This window comes from Balearica regulorum, chromosome Z (assembly GCF_011004875.1).
Source record: "Balearica regulorum gibbericeps isolate bBalReg1 chromosome Z, bBalReg1.pri, whole genome shotgun sequence".
Classification (NCBI taxonomy): domain Eukaryota; kingdom Metazoa; phylum Chordata; class Aves; order Gruiformes; family Gruidae; genus Balearica; species Balearica regulorum.
This window is the reverse complement of record NC_046220.1, coordinates 55,271,314-55,294,825: the sequence shown is the minus strand read 5'-3', so window position 1 is coordinate 55,294,825 and position 23,512 is coordinate 55,271,314. Positions and strand designations below refer to the sequence as shown.

The 23,512-nt window shown below is 37.8% G+C and overlaps 1 protein-coding gene across 9 annotated transcripts in view; it reads left to right on the top strand.

Moving 5' to 3' along the window:
- KDM4C (lysine demethylase 4C) overlaps positions 1–23,512 on the top strand; it is a 274,177-nt gene that overhangs the window by 219,478 nt on the left and 31,187 nt on the right. The window lies entirely within an intron of this gene.

Below are 23,512 nucleotides of genomic sequence, written 5' to 3'. Positions count from 1 at the left end.
AAAGCTAAGTGGATGTGAAATAAGCACACTGCTAAAAGACCTTTATCTGAATCACATTTCCTCTGTAGAGTTTAAAATCCTGGATGAGCACTAGCATTAGCCCACCATTAGGAATTCCAGATACTGAAGAGTAGAGTCTAGATGTTCTCTATGAAAGGCTGTCATGTCCTGCGGGAGGAAAGGCATAAAGGACAATTACTCATTTAAACTTCTATGAATTTCTTACACTTTTGATATTACAGCACAAACAAGGACTTCAGCCAAAATTATACAAGGGCAGCAGGAGCCTTTGTGCCATAGGGCCAGAAAAGTCCTGCAGAGCCAAGTTGCAATGACCTCTGTCCCACATTGTAGATACAGCTGGTTCATGGACTCTACAAGTTGCTAGTCAATTCCTGAATATATAGTATAATCGTCACTTCTAAATGTTGCCTGTCCATGTTTTTATAGCTTTTTAAAGATGAATGCTTTCTATATTGAATATCACTTACTCAGTTTCAATATTTCTTTTTCATTATTTTCACCAGCACCAGTATTGATATGTTCTGTGTTTTATCCATGGCACCTTTTCATTTTCTTGCTTTTTTTCTTTTCTATGCCACTTGTTTATTTGTTGATGTCTTCCATTCATCCTATATTGCATTTATTCTACTTGCACAGCCTCATATCTTCTCGTCTCTTCTCTTTCAGAGTTGCCCAGTCCCTATTTCTTTATGCAGGTAGTACAAATGTACTATCTCAAATTTGTAGGAGCCCTGGTTATTGAAGCAGTAACATTCAGAGATCATGAACCCCTTTATATATGGTTTATATTCCATTCACACAATTACTGAATTTTTATTGTGCTGTTGTACCTTACAGTTGCTGTTGAGCTTTTTTTCAAACGCTGTCCATAGTGAAATGCTTCCTTTATTTTAAGAAGCTTTTAAATTTCATTCTTGTGGTAAGAAAGCAAAAAAGCAGATTGGTTTTTCGAGCCATCAAATACAGCCATCCTTTAAAAAGAAATTATAAATATTGATGGATAATTTTTGCTTTTGTTCATTATCACAATGTAATTGGAAATATAGCTCTCTTTTAGCTCCGTTACAGTGTGTTAATTAGGGACTTGGGCATGAAGTCAAAATCACTAGTCATAAAGACTACCTCATTTAATAGGTAGATCTCTCAAGCCACATGGATTTCATGTCCTATGAGGTGCTACATTAGCATGATTTTAGAATAGAATTAAGGCATAGTTTTTAAAGGTAGGACCATGAGAAAATACCATTTGATTTCTCTTAAGAATTGTATGTCTATGTAACTTAAATATATTTCATACATTTTATAATTATATTGATAAAGCAGAAAAATCCTCTGGTTTAGCCTATTGCACAAATTCGTAGGAACAGCTTTGATGATAGTGTATGGCCATCCAAACATGAAAAATAAACTTAAGTTATGGGGGGGGACACAGTGGCACAAAAGTCTACTTTCCTCGAATTCACATTGCAAGTCAGTGGCACAGACTTCAAATCAATGAAGAGGCAGTTTTGAATAACACTGCTTCTTAAACTGGAGCACATTCAAATAAGGGAGTAATTTGCATTACATCAGAGATTTGTTATGTTAATAACACAACTGCCTTATGTTGTGTCTAATACTTGATGCCTCTTGCAAATTATAGCTTACAGTAGGTAAATCTTCTCTTTCATTGTTTGTAAGGAAGAAAAAGAGAAGGGGAGGAATCAGTGTGGATGCAGGAGGGAGTTGTGCTGGAATAGCTTGTCAAAGGGTGGGAAATAAGACCTCTAGTCTCCCAGGGATGACTAGAATAAGAGTATCCTAGCTGTAGTCTTGAAGCTGAAGTAGCTGCCTCTAAAGTAGAAGAATGTATACTAGATTTTTCTGGGTTCAAGCCAATAACCCAACCAAAGCAGTTCATAAATTAAGACTTGGGTGTTAACATCTATTTATGATTGTGAGTAGGGTCCAGTTGCCTCATTCTCAGACCTTTCTGCCCCAAGTTTTTTGTGGACTTTTCTGTAACAGTATCAGCAGCGTCCTTGAAAGTAAATCTCCTTTCCCTGGTCTGGGTGTCATACTGCTATTATCTAATAATAGCAGAAGCAGAGCACCAAGGCTCACCTTGATAAGAAAGCTAGGGAAGTAAGTTTTGGTAGATGTTACTTCAGGGTTCCCAGACCTAATCTGCAGGAAACATTGTAAAACTGAGAACTAGCCTCCCTGTATCATAAACACTTGAAGCTCCCTCCATTGTAGCATTTAGAGTGTTCTCACCTCAGCATCTCTTCTTTGGTGGCATGCTGGCTGCATTGCTGTTGCTCCTCTGAGGAGCACATTCTGTCCTTTTCTGTCTGGTTTCCTGTACCAACCTCTGCTGACTTGTCTCTCAATTCTTTCGGTGAGTTGTGGTTTCTTGCTCCTTTTCCTTTCTTCCTCAGGTAGTGAACCTGAGGTGAGTGTTAACTTACCTTGTTCTGCTGCATGCCTACTTGCTGTCATGCCTGCCGGTGGGAGGAAATGCCCTAACTCTAGCAGAGTTGAAGTTTATACAGCCCTTGAATGCAACTTAGAAACTCTCAAGGGGGTGGGACAATGATTCCCTACCTAAGCCAGAACACCTTCCCTGTTTTTGCCTGGCTAAACTAAATGCTACACCAGATCAACAAATGGGAGTAATTTACTATTTTCCCCTTATTGATACTCTGAGCAGTTCTGAGAAGAAAAAATCCTCTTTCTCTTCCAAGCACTGACCCTTGAATTGACACATCTCATTGCTTGTACCTGTATGAATATGTAGCTATTATGTATGTGGGTGGACTTGTTGGTTGCCACTGAATGCTAAGGTATTTCTTTTATCTTTGCAAAGCACAGCTGAAGGTTTTATAGATTACTGTTCTTAATTGCTTTAGGTGTTAATTGCTTTAGCTCAAAATGATAGCATGTAGCATTCTTCACAAATAAATGGTGTGTTCTTTCATTGTTGTATATCTTCCTAAGAGGAGTGTGGAGGAATTATCTTGATTTCTGGGCTGAGAAACAGTACAAATTTATATTCCATAACTAGCAGTTTTGATGTTCTCCTAAACACACTATAGACACAGCAATTCTTCTGGAACACAAGTAGAAATGTGTAAAGTGTCTTTGTTAGGTATGTCCCAAATAGCTACAGCCCAACTAACAGTAACAACACTTACCATGTGATTGTGGGTGTAGTAAAACCCAGCACAAGCTTCATTTCTTTCTAATGACTGGAAAGATTTTGCAAAGTACCAAACATCTTTTGGGACAATTATATTCACTGACTTGAGTGTTGTGAATTTTTTTTCCTGATCTTGGATACACAAAGAAGAGCATGGTTGAACCTGAAGCAGACATTTTTCTTTTCTAAAGCATTATACTGCTACTGCATTCTACAAAAAATCTTATCAAGAAGTAGATTGTCCCAGGATAAGACCCTGTAGATCATACCTTGTTTACTCAGCTGTTAATGAAGATTAAAAGTTTCTTACATGGCTGTCTGCATATCTGCCTTTTCAAATTGTTGACAAGATCAAAAGCTAATTTTTAGAGTTCATTTTATATTAGAAAAATAATTCTCGTTATTGGGAAAATTTGTGTTTAAGCTTCTGTAAATGAAACGAACCTTGAAATGTCACAGATTGTGTCTAAACCTGAGAACAGGTGTATCCTTCCAAACTCAGTGTCCAAGTTTGCTCTGCGGCTGCTTACCATCTGAACAAAACTGGATGTAAAATGCCTCACTTCCTCCTTTGTTTTGGAAGGAACTGCATGAACATAGTCTGTAAGAGGACTTGTGACATTCTCTGTCCAGACCCATGTACTAAATCATTGGGAAAACAGGTCTAGGGTGAGCTGTCATGTGCTTTTTTCCCCCCACAAAAATAGCTATACCATTCTTTTAAAATACAGTTATATTAATTCATTTCTATGATATTGCATTCTATTTGAGTAAACTATGTGTAGTCAGTGAAAGCAGTCAGTTTCTCTCTGTGGAACAGAAAACTTACAGAATTTCTGTCTGGAAAAACTGATATACCAAATGTAGTAACTTTTTTCTCTTTTTTTTGAATTTTCAGTGGAGACTTACAAGGGCATTTCATTAGTCAAAATTTGAAAATACTTTTCTAGTATGGAAAAAAAAAGGCTATGAAATTTGCATTCATTAATGAAGACAAATTAAGAGAGACATGTGAAAACATATAATAGTTACATAAAATACTCTCAGTCTTGCAAAGCAAAAGCAGCATCTTCCTTTTATTTCAATATTCTGTTCAAAACATTCTGTTTTCACAAAAAGCTGTTTTGCTAGAAATTCACTGTGGCAGAAAACAGCATTATGCATTTGAACAGATGCACTGGCTCACTGCGCTAAAGATGGACACCTGGGGTCCTGCATTAGATTTGCAGAGAATATGGAAATACTGCAGATGAAATCAGATAGGTAGAAAGTAGGTGGGTGTGCAATTTCAGATTCTCTAATTAACAAACTTTTGGTGATATGAGTAGGTGGCTCTTTACATTCACTTGAGTTACTGGTTAAAACATAGAGATTCTTTTTGTTTCAATGCATAGGTCTGTAGGGACCTGAAAACAGCATTTTTACCTTAGAGGTCTTCCTGAAGGCCTCTGGGGTGTGTACTGCTCATAACAAGCATCTATAAGGAAGGAATCTGACTCATAAAACTGGTTTTATCTGATAATTCTGATCTTATCTTTCAATATCTTTCACTTTGTCCTAGCTTATTGTACAGGTAAGGTTATTCATTACTGCACTCATCATCATATTAATCATCGGTTATCATATTGTTGTTTTTGCATATTGACAGTCACTTGAAAGCAATAATTATGGTTACTCTTGTTTGAGTCCTCACGCTTCAAACAAGCTTATGGTGGTTTTCTGTGTGGATTGATTTTTATTTTTTTTTAATTCTTTTATCCTGCTATGTGATTTAAAGCAAACACTGGCAAAATCAAGTATTTCAGATTGTATGTGCTGATTATGTGGTGGCCTGAATAATTTACCTTACGAACTAATAGTAAGTTATTAGTGCTAAGGCAATGTCAGTATGAGCAAAAGAAACCTTCTTAGCAGATCTTAGCAGTGAAATAATATGTATTGTAGTTGACAGTCTACCCTGGCAAAGATCTTTGGCTTGTGCCAAACTCAAGCGTCCTGGGTCAGATCTCAGATGTGTTGGGTTCATTCCTTGAAAAACTCTAATTGGAAAAATCAGGAGGCACTGCAGATGCACAAATTCACATTTCAAGACTCCAAGTTCACATGCCTGCTTTAATGCTTCCCAGACTGCTAAAAGGCAGCTGCTGCTTTGTTGCTTGTTGTAACATCCAGGCACGTACTTTGCCTGAGATGGAGCCAATAAGCAACCTAGACTTCTCCAAGTTGGATTTAGGGACCTCTCTTCTGCCTACTGCATCGTCCAAAAGTATTTGGTAAAACACATGCCTTTTCTTGAAAAAACCCCCGCTTTCTTCTACCAAGTGACCACTCTGAATCCACTGCAGTGAATGTGCCTGAATGCTAAACTAAATATGAAGAGTTTCTTCACACTGAATGAGAACTTACGGGTGTGTAATTCAGTGCACTTCCTTCCTCATGCAGCTTGGAAAATTAAGAGGATAATCACCCCAAAATGTATTTAAAATCAATAATGTGATTACTTCTGTCCGGTGGTTTTTTTTCAGTGAGAAAGCATTCTGTCTTAATTTCTGCTATAAAAATACAGATACAGTTATACTGGATGTATTTGCTACATGTTGTTTTTTTCTCATGTTTCCTGAATTGAAAAATCAGCAAAAATTAATGTGGAGAAATTATACCTAATTGTGGAAAAGCAGTATCATTTCTCTCCAGCAAACAGCAAGGAACAGAAATAATGCCCAGCCATCAATGCATGATGAACTATATTTATTCTGAACTCAACATTTCTACAGTATTTAAATTTAAATGGCTGTAGTGAGAGCACTGAAATACATACTGTCTTCACTAATAAGAACCACAATAATCTCTTTATTACACCTTTTGAGTCTCTGTGCTTGGTCTGCTGGTAGATAATACTGCAAAATCCACACTGTGTGGGAAGACTATTAGACTTACGAACTAACTTGACCATGCATAGAAATTACCTAAACACTGAGAACAGACTGAGAACAGACTTTATTAAATTATACTGAACATTGCATAAACAAACACAGAGCATACATATTCCACTCCCCCCCGCCCCAATATTTTTTAACTACCAACTGTTTCTTGTACCAAACAGGCTTTTATTGCTTGCTTTTGGTTACCATATGGTATACCAGTTTAAATGAGAATACTTGATTGGATATTTACAACTACTTTATTATTCTTGATGGTAGTCATTGAGTACACCACTTCCATAAATTATACTTCTCTGGAAATTATCATAGTGAGCATTATGACCTTAAATGTGTTCTTTCAGAAGTATGTTAAACAAAATGAAAGAAGCCAACGAGTCTGTGGAACTCATTTGCACATCACTTTGCAAACTCCATCAGTTCATTGTGCAAAGTGTACTATAGTAAAGCTATGTAAGTAGCTTGTGAGAATGCACCCATTTCTTTTGTCCTTTTTCAGTGCAATAAAACAAAGCTAATCAAACTGATACAGACTAGTCTCATAAAGTCTCGTAGAGTAGTTCATGATAGTTCATATAGTCATGATTTCTGGCAGTGGAAATGCGGCAACAGCTGTGGTAGTAGAGGTTTCTAAGAAGTCTCAACTGGTTTTGTGCAGTGCATCACCGTGATCCCAGAATGTACTTTCTATGACTCCACAAAAATTTTCAGTGAAGTAATTTTGTTCAAACCAGATGTTTGCCTGATTGCTAATAGCTAAACTCATCACCGCTTAGTTGTCATTCATTTTCAGCTCTAGATCACACAGTGCTTTATATCCAGTATCTCCAGGGCAAAAAGACGTAGTGGGAATTGACAAGAGTTTCCACTTTTACTGAGCATTTGCATCAAGGAATATAGGATTAATATTTTAAAGAATGAAGATGAAAACAATAAAATTTGTAAAAATTTTACTTTAGGAGAAAATAGTTTGCCTTTTCCTTATCTCTGAGAACTTAGTGAGGTCTTCCACTCTTTGTTTCTCTGATCAAACCTCCTGAAAGCTTAAAAAACCAGTTGTTAACCATAAGTAAAAAATGAGTAAAGTAATGAAGTAAGATTAATGAAGGAAAAAAAATCAGTATTTCTGAGTGAAGAGGTGAAAACAGTAAAACTTATACATTGAATCCTAAATATAACAGAGCTTCTGTGTCTTTTCCCTTTTTCAACTTCTTTCCTTTGTTGTGCTAGAAATAGTTCTGTAAAAAAGTTAAACCCTAGCTGTTGTAAAGTGTGATTTACTAACATGGCCTCCTCACCATTGAAGCTGCTATTTGTAATGAGGTTATAAATGAAAGGTGAACCGTCCTTATGGAGATACCTCATCAGTGTGGTGTGGGGAAGTAACAGTTATGTCACCTGCAGACTTGACTGATTTACAGAAATTCCCAAGAATCAGAGAGGCTCACTTCAATTTTGCTTCCAGTGATTTTTATTTTTTTTCTTTTCTTGGAACAGAGATGCTCAGGATTGCCTCCTGTGCAATCTCAGGCTATGGCGAGCGAGCTCAGAAAGGAATGGAATGCTGTGCTGAGGGTGCTGAGCCAAGTATGCTGCATAGGAAGATTTGTACCGTATGTGCCCCACCAGACAGAAATCATAGGGGTTTGTTAGTCCTAATATATCAAAGACCTGTGCAAATAAGTATGTTAATGATTCATAGTTACCTGGAAAGCTTGGATATCATGAGTGCCTCTGTATCACTGTATTACTCCTGTGAGACTTCAGAGATCCAAATACCCATGTCATTCTTTCTCTGGTGCTGACACACTACTTGTGTATAGCAAATCAATGTATGGAGTGGGGGAGTTTTGTGTGTGCTATCTCAGTTCCTGCATAAGCGTTTAGAAATTTTTAGAGATCACGCATAGATCTACTGGGTCAATAAAAGGGTATTTAGGAGCAAAGCAACTAAATTATGCTTTGAAATATTATACTTGTCTGCTCCAATAATTTATCAAGATGCTTAGACATACAAATGACATGTTCAAATCAATGTCAGAAGTTCAAGTCAGATTATAGTTTAATAAATGGTTTAATTGAATTCTGGACAAGTTTTGAAAAATCTTTTCTGTGATAGACAAGTTTTCAAAAAAATCACTGATTACTTGGCAGTGCTATATTAGCAAATTGTTATTATATTTCTTTTTGGAAATATCAGCTATGGCCTTTTATATGACATGTCTTTAGATTGAGAGGTGTAATTCCTTCCTTCACCTGACTTTTATAATGTATTATGCCATTAAGACACAATGAAGCATCTTTTAATGGTCCATTAACACAAGAGTTGGATGCACTGTGTGGAGAGAAAGAATATCTTCCAGAAGTCTAACTAGTGAAAAAGAAGTTTTGAAAATTGGTCTCAAAAGTCAAACTATATGCTCGGTGTTCTTCCTGTTCTGTGACTTTTTAAATATTGAGCTTTTGTACTTTTCTACACAGTGTTGCTAATACAGTGCTTGGTTGGGAACTTTAAAAAATTGCCTTTAAAATTAAATCTGTACTTAGCAGTTTATTTCCCTGTGAATGAGTCCCACATTAAACAAAAGGTTTGTGATACAAAACCAAGAAAAGAAACTCTGAAAATTACACCATGGAAAACTGGACCTATGGCCCATAGGCCAAGGCTTCATAATTTAATGAAGTTCTGTTTACAATGAGAGATGATGCTGTCCAGGAAAGAAAAGTATGCAGACAGATGCCAGAGAAGCTGAAAATGATATTTTAAAATGGAACAATATAGTTTGTATGCTAAATGTACCCACTTAGGCCAAACAGATGGGTCAATCCAGACACTGGACAGGTAAAATAGACTTTCAAAATTTTCTTTTTGTAATACTTTTTTATCGGAGTGGGCATCACAGTGAAAGCACAGCTTGTCCTTCAGTAGCAGTCCTTGCTAAATACTCACACTAAACAAATCAATTACGTGTCCATCAAGGATATGAAGCGTTTCCCAGAGCGGGAAATTAGAAAATGAAAAATGTCAAAGATAAAGATGTGAGGAAAAGTCTAACCTCCTTAAAGCCTAATCACTGTGCCTGAAAAGCTGGATAAAGAGGAAGACATACTACTGAATGAATTAAAAATATAAAAATTGAACATATATATTTCCATATGAAGCATAATTTAAGTTGTACGCAGGAAATAGCTGTGCAAAATTCAATTGTATATTATCCATAGGTGGTAGTTCTGCTTAAAATAACTAAAACATACGTTTCTTTTTATTCAGATTCTCTTTGAACTGTATTGTTTCACTTTTCCATTTTCTTGTAGAGTAATATCTTATGTTCCAGTAAGGAAGTAGGATTCAAAGCCTCTTTATATATGGAATTAGAACTCATACTGCAGAAACAATCAGTAATTACAGACCTTTGCAATATTTGCTCATTATTCTGATAGAACAGAATTCTGCGTTCTTGTGCAAACTTCCATACACGCCGTGATTTGTGGCAAGATTCCCACGTGAGCTTCTCACAGAAGTTTGATGTGTACCTGTCAGGTATGTTTGGTCCTCCTATGACTTTCGTGCAGTACTAAGCTGCCTTTCTAGGTGTAACTTTAGAGTGATCTCAGTTCAAAGCAGGAGGAGGAAACCTATCTCTGTTTAAGTTTGTGAGAATCATATTCTTTGGAGCCATTGGAATCTCAGGAACAAAGTTAGTTTTCTGACGTGCAGTACATTACTCTGTCCCTTGAGCCATCTTGCTTGCTGTGTCTTGGGCTCCAGTAACATCCATGGCAATAAGACTCTCTGCCTTAACTAAATACTTAAGCTATTGTGTTCTTCATCTTGGATGTGTATGGCATAATTTCTGAGGTATGTGAGGGGAATTATAGCTCGTGTTTGAAAAATATCTATAATCGGAGTCCTTAGGACAAAACAATTAAAATCTGCATGTGTTTAATGCAGTAATAAAAAACAGTTTATCTTCTGAAAACTGTGAAGATAAAATCAAAGCCAGTTAAAAGCATCTGCTAGTTTATCTAGTGTTGGGGTGTATGTTTTTTAATGAACAAAAAATTCACTGGGTGTGAACTTTAGCTTAACTGGTAATAATTTCTACAGTAAGCTGCTGTCTTTCCTCTCTTCAAAACTTTCCTCCCCTTTCCCTCCCTTTCCTCCTTTCCCCTCTTCGCATTTCCCCCCCTTTTCCTACTTTTACCCTCCTTTTTCCTGTTTTCTTCCTTTCCTCACCTTTTTTTTACCCGTCTTTACACCCTGCCTTTTCCCCCTTCTCTGCTTTCCCCCCGTCTTTCTCTCTCTCCCTCTTTTTTTCTATAAACATGAAAAATTCTCAGTCTCTTCCCATGTCTCAGCAAGATAAATGAACTAATTTAAAATATTTTCCATGCCTCATCTGTCCACTCCACAAGCTGTCAATGAGCTTGGATTGGGAGCTTTCATGCCAATAGTCCACAGTGAGCAGTTGTATTATTTTGAAATAAGAATGTTGTTTCCATGGCAAACTTGGAATGCTTTGCAACTGTGCTGACATCCACATACTTTTGGGTTTATGCAAGAAAGATGATACTTTATGAGGGTTTTTTAAGCAAAAGGTCATTTGCCTACCTGCCCAAGATAAAGCCATCATATTGTGATATTATTTTTTTTATCTGCAACATGAAAAAAAAAAAAAGATGGAGAAAATACCAACGCTTTTTAAACATTGTATAATTTCAATTTTTGCTTCGGCATTTTTGCCAACAACGATTTTAACCAGTAAGTATATTAATAGCTAATATGTTTCAATTTAAAGGGAGCAATGATTTGGCAAATTTTTATAACAGCTAACTACTCTAAGACACTGCTCACCCTCTTCTGCAATGGGGATCAGAATATTCTAAATATTTACTTAGTGAAGTTAGTACAGGACTTAGAAATGAAGGAAACATTTAGAAATAACTTACTGTTTCTGAGATACTACAAACTGATTCATTTTAGATTGTGGAATTTTTTAAACTTCTTATACTTAATACATTTTAATATATCTTAAAGAATGTCATAACTTTTCTGTACTGCCTTATCACTTTTGCTTGTTCAAATGACACTATTTTCTGGTTAGCTATAATGTTAACATCAACTTTGCTGAAAAATAGATTTTAGCTTTTGGCTGAAAGCTTCAGAAATAATCTTTTCTTTGTAAGCTATGCAGTCCCCAAGCTTTTCAGAACTGAAAAAAACCCAAACTTTCTGTGAGGCAGAGCATGTTTAAATTCTGTGTGCCTTGACCTCTTCCTAAAATTAAAAAAACAAACACAAAACAACCAAAAAGCTAATTCCCAAACAAACAAAAAATACCCCATACCACCCCCACTCTGGAATAGCCCTTTATTTCCAGTTTTGACTTACTCAGTTGTTTATATGCTATTGTTAGCACCTGGAAATAGCATGACTCACATTTGCTCGATTTACTGTAGGGGTGCCAGGTGGTTCCTGGCCAGTGGCATAACCACACTAAACGATTTTACTTATCCTTCATTTCTAATAGCGTATTCTGTCCACAGTAGCTTCCCTTCAACAGAAAACAACTTGACAAGCAGCTGCGTCCTCATTCACAAGCACAATGTTTTTCTTCCCAGAGGCAAAGTGCATTCACCTACATAATTGGCCGTGACCCCTTCTTGCCCAGAGGGCATATGCTGAAGTCCATTCCCATTTTCTAATCTTTTAAGACACAAAGCAGCATGTTACTGTCATGCTAAGAGGTAGATGAAATTTTGATATGTGTGCTTGTATTGTCATCACAGGTTTCTGTTTGAGCTTGACAAGATTCTTGTTTCTAAACATTTGAACATGTATGTCCTAAATGATATATGATTGTCTCTTTAGTAACTCTTTGGAAAAATACCTTTTTAGGTTGTTGGTATCAACTAGCCATTCTCAGGATAGAGAGTTTATTAGATAAGAGACAGTGGTGCCTTTATTTTGATAGACTTTGCATTTTTTCATTTCAGTAGATTGCTTGTAGGGTATTGCTACGAATATAATCCTTTCAGTGCTGCATCCCGATGTTCTAATTTCAGCTGCTCTCTTATTAAAATGTTAAATTCTGTGTGTATTCATATGAAGTAGTATAAAGCAATTATTATAAAATAAATTATACAGCAACACTGATCTTCTTTGTTCTAAGTCTAAATAACGATATTATTTTTCAGAGTAGTGCTTTGCATTAAATGACAACTCATGAAGGAGTGGAGCCTGAAATGGCCATGCAGTCTCTTAAAGTTCTCTATTCATTGTCTGTTCAGGACTTTTTCAGAGTTAGCAAATTCTAGATGTCTTCTCTACCGACTTCGTGTAGTCATACTCTGTTTTAGTTGAGGATCTGTCTCTTTTGAAATCTGAATAATGCAAAGTCTGCCACTAGAATTTGTCTTGACTGGCTTTGCAGAAAAGGACCTGGGGATCGTGGTGGTGAAGTTAAACATGAATCAGCAGTCTGCCCTTGCAGCAAAGACAGCCACGTGCATCCTGGGCTTGATTTGTAAGACTGTAGCCAGCAGGCCCAGCGAACTGATCCATCCTTCCCTTTTATTTGGCATTTATAAGGCTGCACCTGGTCTCCCCATTACAAGAAAGATATTGACATACAGGAGCAAGTCCAAAGAAAGACCACTGAGATGGTCAGGACTGGAGCACAGGATGTGTGCAGAGAGACTAGAGAAACTGGGTCTGTTCAGCCTGGGAAAGAGACACCTTTTTGCAGAGATCTTACTGCTATTTATAGCTAAGTAATCAGAGAATGAAGGGAAGATGGAGCCAGATGCTTTCTGGAGGTGCATGGTGATAGCTTGAGACACAAAAACCACAAATCGGAACATGGTGAATTCTTGTGTTGTGTAAAGAAAGGGTTTTCTTATTATGAAAGCTGGTGGTCAAACCCTTGAACAGGTGCCTAGCAAAGCTGGAGGATCTTTGTCCTTGGAGATGTTCAAACCTCAGCTAGACAAGCCTTGTGCAACCTGATTTAGATCTGCTTTGGCAAGATGTTGGACTACATGACCTCTGGAGCTCCTCTCCAACCTCCCTTTTTCTTTGACTCTATGGAAATTGTTTAGCTTTCATTTCGCACAATTGTTTTGTCTCTGTACTAGGTACTTGGGTTAAGAAACACCTGGTTGTGACTGGATGACTGGAGTGCAGAAAAGAATCTGAAGATCACCATTGCCTTTAATTTCCAGTAATGCCTATAGGAATCAGCTGGAAAGAGTGAAGTTACAGTAGAATAAAATAGACTGTTTCAGTTGGAAGGGACCTAGAAGGGACCTACAATGATCATCGGGTCCAACTGCCTGACCACTTCAGGGCTGACCAGAAGTTAAAGATGTTGTTAAGGGCACTGTCCAAATGCCTCTTAAACATTGACAGGCTTGGGACATCGACCACCTCTCCAGGAAATGCTTCCAGTCTAAACCTCCCCTGGCACAGCTTTGAACTGTTCCCATGCATCCTGTCACTGAACACTAGGGAGAAGAGCTCAGCACCTCCCTCTCCACATCCCCTCCTCAGGAAGCTGCAGAGAGCCATGAGGTCACCCCTCAGCCTCCTTCTCCAAACTAGACAAGCCCAAAGTCCTCACCGGTCCTCACGAGACATGTCTTCCAGCCCTCTCACCAGCTTTGTTGCCCTTCTCTGGACACATTCAAGGACCTTCACGTCCTTCTTAAATGGTGGGGCCCAGCACTGCAGACAGTACTCCAGGTGAGGCCACACCCATGCTGAGTACAGCGGGGTATTCCCCTCTTTTGACCGGCTGGTTATGCTGTGTTTGATGCCCCCCAGGATGGGGTTTGCCCTCTCGGCTGCCAGGGCACACTGCTGGCTCATGTTGAGCCTCCTGTCAACCAGCACCCCCAGGTCCCTTTCTGCAGGGCTGCTCTCCACCCATTCCTCTCCCAGTTTATACTTGTGTCCAGTGTTAATCTGTCCCAGGTGCAGAATACCACATTTGGACTTGTTAGATTTCATCGCAGTTACAATGTAATATGTGGAGCCCTAACCATTGTATCTGGTGTAGGCTGCAGCAGTGAGGCAGTGAATTGATGCCTCACCACCTTTTCAGCCTAAATGGCCTTTCACAGCTTGTCAGTTATTTTAGCCTTGGCATAAATGGCAAATCTATTCAAACTGATCTATGCAAATCTGAAGCAAAGTTTTAATACGCTTTCTTCCTGGAGAACAAAGAAAAGGAGATTCTTTTCAACCTCCCATGCTTATCTGCCTGCAATTTTGCTCTTCCAATACTAGTATCAACCATTTCTTCTTCTTTATTTCAGGATGCCTGAAAGATGCACTGAATACAGGCATGATGCTTCTATGAAATTACAGTTTTTAAGGCTGTGTGTTTAGTTGTTTATGTGGTGCAGTGTAGAAGCTAAAAGGTGAAGATTATAGGGGAAAAAACACAAAAGACATGTAACATTTCAAAACCTACAGAGCAAAAAGCATTGTCTGGCAAAAAGATTTGTTTTGTCCTGTAATAGAAACACATTTGAAAAAGTATATTTGAATACATAAAAACTAGTGTTAAGCTAAAATCATGTGAGTCTCCTTATAAAGTAAAGACTCACAGTCACATATTAATATTTAATAAATAAAGTAGATTTGAAGTGGGCAAAAGAAGAGTTAGGATGATGAAATTCTCACTGTCACCTGGTGTGTATGTATCTGGAAGGAAGTTTGGGGGGGTATTCTTGTGTTCAATGACTATGTGCTAGCAGCATATTAATTATATACATAGTGATTCTTCCTTTTAAAGGAGATGTTGGTGATGATTGAATATTTTCCTTTTAGTATTTATTGATACTAAGACTTTGAGGAATAGTAGAGATATGTGTATATGGTATTTTTATGAGTAGATCTCTAGGGTAGGATTACAGACCTCTGAAATACTTTGGGTATCTCTGACAGCACAGAACATTAATGGTACTGCTGTAGCCTGACAAAAGAGTAGGGACTTCACTGCAGTGCTTGATGATGAAATCTAATGACAAACACTGAGGACACCAAGAATACTGAAAGTAAATACACAGCAATTTACTTCCCCAGATATGGCATAGTCATAGGTATTGTGGTGGTGAGTACCACTGTGCAGGCAACACTCAGAGCTCTGGCAAGGTGTTTTATTTTTTTCTTTTGGCCTCACAACACTCATCTTTTACCAGTTAAGGAGATTACACAGTGTGTCACAGGAACATAAAACTTTTATTCTAAAATAAGAAAGTGTTTTGTTTTCTTTTATTGGTTTTCTTTTTTAACCTGCAGTGTAAGGAGTCTTTCATTACCATCATGCAATCTGTGCTTCAGAAGGGCTAAGATTTTTTTTAACTCTACACTGTATGTTTGTCTTTCCTTTCTTATGCAGTAAAAAGCTATTGGTACCTTAGCAGTTTCACTGAAATAGTAGCTGTGTGCTGTATTTATACATAATTTTGGTAAGTCCCAATATTTTATCAGCTCTTAAAATTGTATATTAAACCAATATATATATTTGGTGCCATTTCAAGATCTTTTCATGTTCAATTCAAAATGAAACAACGTGACTTGCAATTTCATTCATTGAGAGTAAACTCAAAACTACATTATTTCAGAGTTATTAGAAAATATGATTACAGTTTCTAATTGCTACTGATGGATAAGTGTTCTGTTTACTTCGTTGTTGGAATATATGACTGACAGAATTTCATCTACATCTAGATAATGTCTGCCATCTTTAATTTGCCATAGCCCCATGGTATAGGCAGACTTACTGAGTAGTTGGAAATTACAAATCATTTTCTACGAGCATTGGGCTTCTTCCCTTGCCCCCCTGAGGTACTGGTTGTTATGTTTGAAATACCAGAGGGATGCAATATTGTCTGTTGATACTTTATCTAACAACTTTCTTCGCTAATTTTATATAATTGTCTAAACATGCTGAACAAAGAAGTGGAATAGATGGTCTAAGAAACTTTCTTCAGATGTTCTGATTCTAAGCTTTGTCATTTCATAGCTGAAATATTCAGCTTGGCTTAGATTAATCAGGAATAAAAGCAAACATAAAATGAAAAACAGTAATGAGCTTGTTTCCATAGAAACACGCTATGCTTTCTGCCAAAATTAAGTGCTGACTTTGTATTCTGAAAGATGGTTGTGCAGACAACATGCGCTCACTGATCTGCAGGTAACGTGTCAAATGTCTTCATAGTATGTATCTTCTGATTGTGTTGTGCATTGTTAACAAATCTTTGTGCCAGTACCTTGCTACCAACCCTTGCAGTATGACTAGACTGTAATCTTTTCTTACTTCTAATCCATGTTATGGCTTTGGACTGGAGAAAAATGATTAGTTTCATTGTGCATTTTATACTGTTTGTCTCAAGTTATAACTGTTGATAAGCTGGTGAAACTACTTCTGTCAATATTCTCTGTGAAATCTTTGCTCTGTTAGAATCTGTAGGTATTTTACTATTGGTTACAGTAGGACCAACATTTCATATCTAGAGTGTGATCATATACAAATACAGTATTACTTTTCTGGTAATATAAATTCTTAAACAAAGCAGATTCATTGGGAAATGCAGAGGTGCTAAAGTAGATCTTACAGGAAAAAAAAAATTACCCATTATTTTTATTTAATTTCCTAAACATTGCAGTGATGTCTCTTTCTTAGTGTTTATTTCCAATGATACCTAGAAGGCCGAAAATGGCAAATATATAAAAGAGGATAAGAATATACAATTCAGTTACTGACTAGTAGTTAGTAACCATCTGCAGCCATAGAAGAGCAACTCGTATGGCTTGATTTTTAGTAGTATATGGAAATTTAATAATTTTTAGAGGCTCTCTTGAAATAGCTTCTTTCTGTAGAATTTAATGCCTTATTATAGTGAGCTTCTTCACATAAGTTGTTCTTCTTGCCAAGGTATAGAGGTATAGAGAGTATTGATTTTGGGAGAAATCAAAACTCCAAATTGTTCCCTAAAATCCAGCCCCAGCTTTCTGCCGCAACCTCCGCTTGTGCTTATTTTCATAAATCCTTGCGTCAGAAAGCAGTGTAACTGTGTTTAATTCATGATCCTGTTAGGAACTGGAATTTCATTTTGTAAATACTGATCTTTTTGAGGGAAACAGTGTCAAATTCTTTATATAAAGATGCATAAAAACTATTGTGAAAGCTATCAGTAGGCTTTCTTCTGCAAAACAGTGGCATCCAGTTTCCTCAGACTTGTTCTTTAAAATCCATTCTGTTTATATATATATTTGCAACCTGTTAATATTAAAGAGCTATTCTATGATTATGAAATCCATTTGCAGCAGAAATTTTTCATTTTGGGGGCAAAAAGAGGTCATTTCACCATCTAGAAAATTGCAGTATTGTTCTGTCCTATATTCTTAATCTCCAGTTATATAAACAATTTTATTTATTCTCTGATTCATTTTGCATTTGAATATCTGATTAAGATTGATCCTCAGCTACTTCCACCGTTGTCTCTGCTTTACACTAATATCTAGCAAGCATTAGTGAAAATGACATTCTTCCTAGCTATCCAGGATGTTGAATTTGCTTTAGCTGGTAGGAACAGATGTAGTTTCAGGCTACTGAAAAATTCTCAGTTGAGCATTGAATTAGCATGATAGTATTTCAGTAAATGTTTTCATAGCGTGTCAAGCTTGTTAATTTCACAAGTAGCAAGCTTACATACCTAAATACAAAGTTTGCTCAGACACAGAGGTGTTTAGATTCTATCCTCTGTAGGAGTGCTTCAAGATTGGTTCCATTCTGTACAATTCCTTCATTTTACAATGTGATGAGTTGACCCTGGCTGGGGGCCAGGTGCCCACCAGAGCCACTCTATCACTCCCCTCGTTCACTAGACAGGGGAGAAAAAGTATAATGAAAAGCTTGTGGGTCGAGATAAGGACAGGGAGAGATCACTCACTAATAATCATCACGAGCAAAACAGACTGAACTGAGAGAGGGTTCATCTAAGTTATTGCTAGGCAAAACAGAGTAGAGGAATGACAAATAAAATCAAATCTTAAAACACCTCCCCCCACCCCTCCCATCTTCCTGGGCTCAACTTCACTCCCGGCTTCAACCTCTGCCCCACCTCAGCGGCACAGGGGGACGGGGAATGGGGGTTACGGTCAGTCCATCACATGTTGTTTCTGCCACTTCTTCATCCTCAGGGGGAGGACTCCTCTCATCGGTCCCCTGCTCCAGCATGGAGTCCCTCTCACGGGAGACAGTCCTTCGCGAACTTTTCCACCGTGAGTCTTTCCCACGGGCTACAGTCCTTCACGAACTGCTCCAGCGTGGGCCTCTCCCACGGGGTGCAGACCTTCAGGAGCAAACTGCTCCAGTGTGGGTCCCCCACGGGGTCACAAGTCCTGCCAGCAAACCTGCTCTGGTGTGGGCTCCCCTCTCCATGGGTCCACAGGTCCTGCCAGGAGCTTGCTCCAGCATGGGCTTCCCACGGGCCACAGCCTCCCTCGGGTGCCTCCACCTGCTCCAGCGTGGGGTCCTCCACGGGCTGCAGGTGGAATCTCTACACCCCCTCATCCTTCCTCCATGGGCTGCAGGGGGACAGCCTGCTTCACCATGGTCTTCACCACGGGCTGCAGGGGGATCTCTGCTCCGGCGCCTGGAGCACCTCCTGCCCCTTCTTCTGCACTGACCTTGGTGTCTGCAGAGTTTCTTACATCTTCTCACTCCTCTCTCCAGCTGCAAAACTCCCTCTGACTGGTTTTTTGCTTCTTAAATATGTTATCACAGAGGCGCTGATTGGCTCAGCCTTGGCCAGTGGCAGGTCCATCTTGGAGCCGGCTGGCATTGGCTCTGTCAGACACAGGGGAAGCTTCTAGCAGCTTCTCACAGAAACCACCCCTGTAGCCCCCCTGCTACCAAAACCTTGCCACGCAAACCCAACACATACAAACATAAAAAAGTCAGACTTCAGGCAAGGATGGGAGGGAGAGTGAAACCTCAGTCTTCACAACGAGTGATTCCCTCTCTTCTTTCATAATTTTGATGTCTTTTTTCCTTTGGTTGCCTTCAGTGATTTTTTTTTTTTTTAAACCAAAGCAGAACAACACATTTATATCACCCTTTTTTTTTCATATATCAGATAATATTTCTCTGTATCAGAACTAGTGTGGCCAGCAGGAGTAGGGAAGTGATCGTCCCCCTGTACTCGGCACTGGTGAAGCCGCATATCGAGCACTGTGTTCTGTTTTGGGCCCCTCACTACAAGAAGGACACTGAGGTGCTGGAGCGTGTCCAAAGAAGGGCAACGAAGCTGGTGAAGGGTCTAGAGCACAAGTCTTAGGAGGAGCGGCTGAGGGAACTGGGGTTGTTTAGCCTGGAGAAAAGGAGGCGGAGGGGAGACCTTATGGCTCTCTACAACTACCTGAAAGGAGGCTGTAGCCAGGTGGATGTTGGTCTCTTCTCCCAAGTGACAAGCGACAGGACAAGAGGAAATGGCCTCAAGTTGTGACAGGGGAGGTTTAGATTGGATATTAGGAAAAATTTATTCACCAAAAGGGTTGTCAAGCATTGGAACAGGCTGCCCAGGGAAGTGGTTGATTCACCATCACTTAAAAGACGTGTAGATGTGGTGCTTAGGGACTTGGTTTAGTGGTTGGACTTGGCAGTGCCAGGTTAACAGTTGGACTTGATGATTGTAAGGGTCTTTTCCAACCAAAACAATTCTATGATTCTATGTCACCATACTATAAAAAATAATATTAACATGGGAAAAAAAGGAGAAAAAAATCATTTAAATTTGTATGCTGTAAAGCCCCAAGTGAGAATATGAGAAATACATTATTAGTTAGAAACTAGGGAGGGAAGAATTGCCAGTATGGGTCAGACACAGCACAGTTCAATTTACTACTTAGAGCTAATATACAGCTTGGTATGTAGCTCAGCTGAGGTTCCAAAAGTTTATGCAAAGCAGGTTTTTATAGTTTGTTCTACTTTTATTCTGTGTATTCTGATTTCATTAATCAAAAATGGTAGATTATCTGTTTGACTTACATTTTCAAAGATAAAAGAGCTTTTTCTCATATCTCTAAACAACGGGGCCATGCTGCCTAATACAGTTATGCAATGTGAATTTGCTTGTACACCAGACTTTTATTTGTGCATATGTATTCTTTTCAAAATTTACGTCTAAGTTTGAGACTCATTGTAAAGCTGCGATACATCTGCATCAGCATTTCAGTGTCGTACATGTACAAAAGATACAGCATCTTACAAATAATAGGAAACATATTTCATTATGATTCTTTTTGTGCTTTCTGAAAGATGACTGATTTTCACATTTTTTCAGGAATTCCATAAGCATAGGAAGAAATAGGATTTTTTTCCCTCCGTGTACAGTAACTTGTTTTTTCCCTTCTTCATTCATCTGCATGATCTTAATCTTTTTGATACCTGAAGAGTGTAAGAGTGTAGCACAAAAGATTAATGTATGTTTGGAGTTAACTGATGTAACAACAACCTTCCTTGTATTTGGCAGAGGTGGATTCATCTCATGGTTAAAACACAGGAATTATTTTCACTTTCTTCATGTGACTTGAAGTCTGCATTCACACAATTACGTATGGTCAAGCAGTATTCCTTTTATATAAGACTAAATCTGAAGTAACTTCACTTTTCATCAGTATTACTGTAATTTTACACCAGCAGGATGGAAAACAGAATATAGTCAATAGTAATTTGATGGCTTTTTTTTAATAGGTTTTTTTTCAGTACTTTCAAGTTGCAACTCTGAAAAGTACTGTGAGAAATAACTTTTCTTATAATATGTCAGTTTGTCTAATACATTCTTATTAAGTTAATCTAAACTTGCTCTCTGGAAGAGAACAGATAAGTTGATCTCTTTTACAGAGAGCTATGAAGTTTTGCTCTAATTTCTTTGGATTTGGCCAACCCATTGAAGGTATTACATTTTCAGTCTTCCTGACTGCACTGCCAGCTTCCTTTACAGCATCTCTCACTGTCTCCATATTGCTTTTATTTTCCTCAGCTTTTCTACTTCTGAAAGGTGGTAAGACTTAAAATACTAAAATACAAATACAATTGCACTTATATATATATATAGTTATAACTGTAACTTTTTCTGTAGCGTTACTCATGTATTGTAAAGTTTTAGATTTCTACATCTCCCAAGTTTCCATGATACCTTAATAGATGCTGAAGAAACCGACAGCCACATTGTAATATTTGCCTTGCACAAGTGCAGCAATAATTTAAGGGCATCAGCATTTCCTGCTGTAACATACTTCCTTAAGTTACTGCTAATTTAGCTGCACTTTACTATTTTTATCCCTTTTCCCCATTCTCTGCATTTTGTGTGAACTGCATTTTTGGAATGTTTCAGTCAGACCACGTAGCCAGGGTTTTTTTTGTTTCGTTTTGTTTTGTTTTTTAAATACTGATACGTGTTATTACTTCAGCATTTCTTCTTCTGTTAGGCCAACTCATGAATTTGTGTGTATATCTGTGTGAAAAAGCATTCAAAAAGAGCTACGTATTTGCATGAACTCAGTGTCTAGACATTACATGCAATAGATTTCAATTGTATTTTCTTTGTGGAATTCCCATGTTACTGGGTTCTGAATATGTATATATATATAAAAAATCCTTAAATGTCCTCAAGAAACAGGCACTTACCTGAAAATGGCTTCTTGCACGTGAATACAAATGAGATATCAGCATATCAGTGAAGTCTCTGGAACATTTCTTTTGATGGCAAAATCATCTTTACCTCTTACTAGTCTTTCAGACCTGATGCTGCTACAGCAGACTGAGCTGAGTTCTGGTCCTTTTAGTGAATAGTAGGTAAAATTTTTAAGTTCCAGATGCTACTTGTGCAAAGCCATTCAGGTTTTCGGCTTTCAGAGTGTGGGTATGGAGGCAAAACTTGAAGAGTTTTTCACATTCAGAATGATGTGTGAACTAGAACCCTGCATGACCAATGCGCTTGACAGGGCTAGTGCTTGCAAAAAGCATTCTTTCAGTCACAAACTGAGTGCCAGAAGCCATTGAAACTATTTAAGTGCTGAATTATACAATAAAATTTCTGCAGATTTTCTTCAGAATATGGGAATTAATAGAACAAAATTCTCTGGTAACCTGGGAAGAACAATTTGATGTGAGTTAATCTGAAATACTTTGAATTATTAACCATGCAGTAAAAATTCATCAAAGTTATGATTACTTGTGTTCCCAGCATAGGCAGACAAGACGGTGTTTGACAAAATCAGTGACTAGCAAATTTAGAACAAATGGAGGTAATCACTATTCCAGCAGTATGTTTTCAAATTATTGAATTCACTGTTTTGTGTCATTAAATAAAATATCTGTATTTTAGAATAAGCTGAGATAATTTTATGATCATCCGTAACATTTGCACTTTTGTTAGCCGTGATGAGAGTTATCAGAGGATATTTCCTATATGTGATATAACACAGTTGTCCACAGAAGTTACTAAAGTAATGATTCTATCTAGTGTGTTTGTTAATATCTTCTGGTGGCATGATACCGGTCATCTTGTACTTTGTCTTTTTTAGCATGGTGGAACTTATTTCCCAGACTTAGTTAACCTAGCTCATGTCCCTTCATTTGTTTCATGTGGGCCACTTACTCATGTCACTTACAAAATAGTGACAATATTTTGATGTGGTCTCCATTTTAGCAAAAGGAAAAAAAAAAAAAGTGGAATGTCTTGGCAGTGGTAAGTCTGTTGACATGATGTTTTAATATATAAAGTGGGGAAATGCAGCCTACTCGATCACCATTGTATTAAATACACAACCAGTGAAAACCAGACTAGAAAAAAATGAAGAGGGGCTTAGGAACAGCCTTCAGCTATGGAATTATGCAAAGGCTTGAGGTAAAGAAAACATTTCTAACTTTGAGGAGATTTATCCTTTATAACAGGTTATCTGAGGATACTGTAGAAACTGTTTCATGGACATGTTAGATTAACCATCTCCCAAAGACCAGCTTCAAAGTAGGGGGGTAGGTTAAATGGTACATGATAGTCCTATCTAGCCCTACATTTCTGTGGGCCTATTCTCTTTGTGTCTTGCTGTCACTTTTTACAGAATTATGTATATGTTTTTCGATTTACCTGTTTTAGGAGGAGCAGGTTCATTTTTTAGAGGAATTTGAAAATGTGTTTTGGAATTTGAAATTAAACTTTTAAATAGCTATCTATATATCAATTTTCTTACTATAGCACCAGAACAGATCATCTTCACATTTATGTAAAAAAGGCAAAAATGCTATCTATTAATTATCATATTAATAAGTTACCTTGTAATTCATAAATG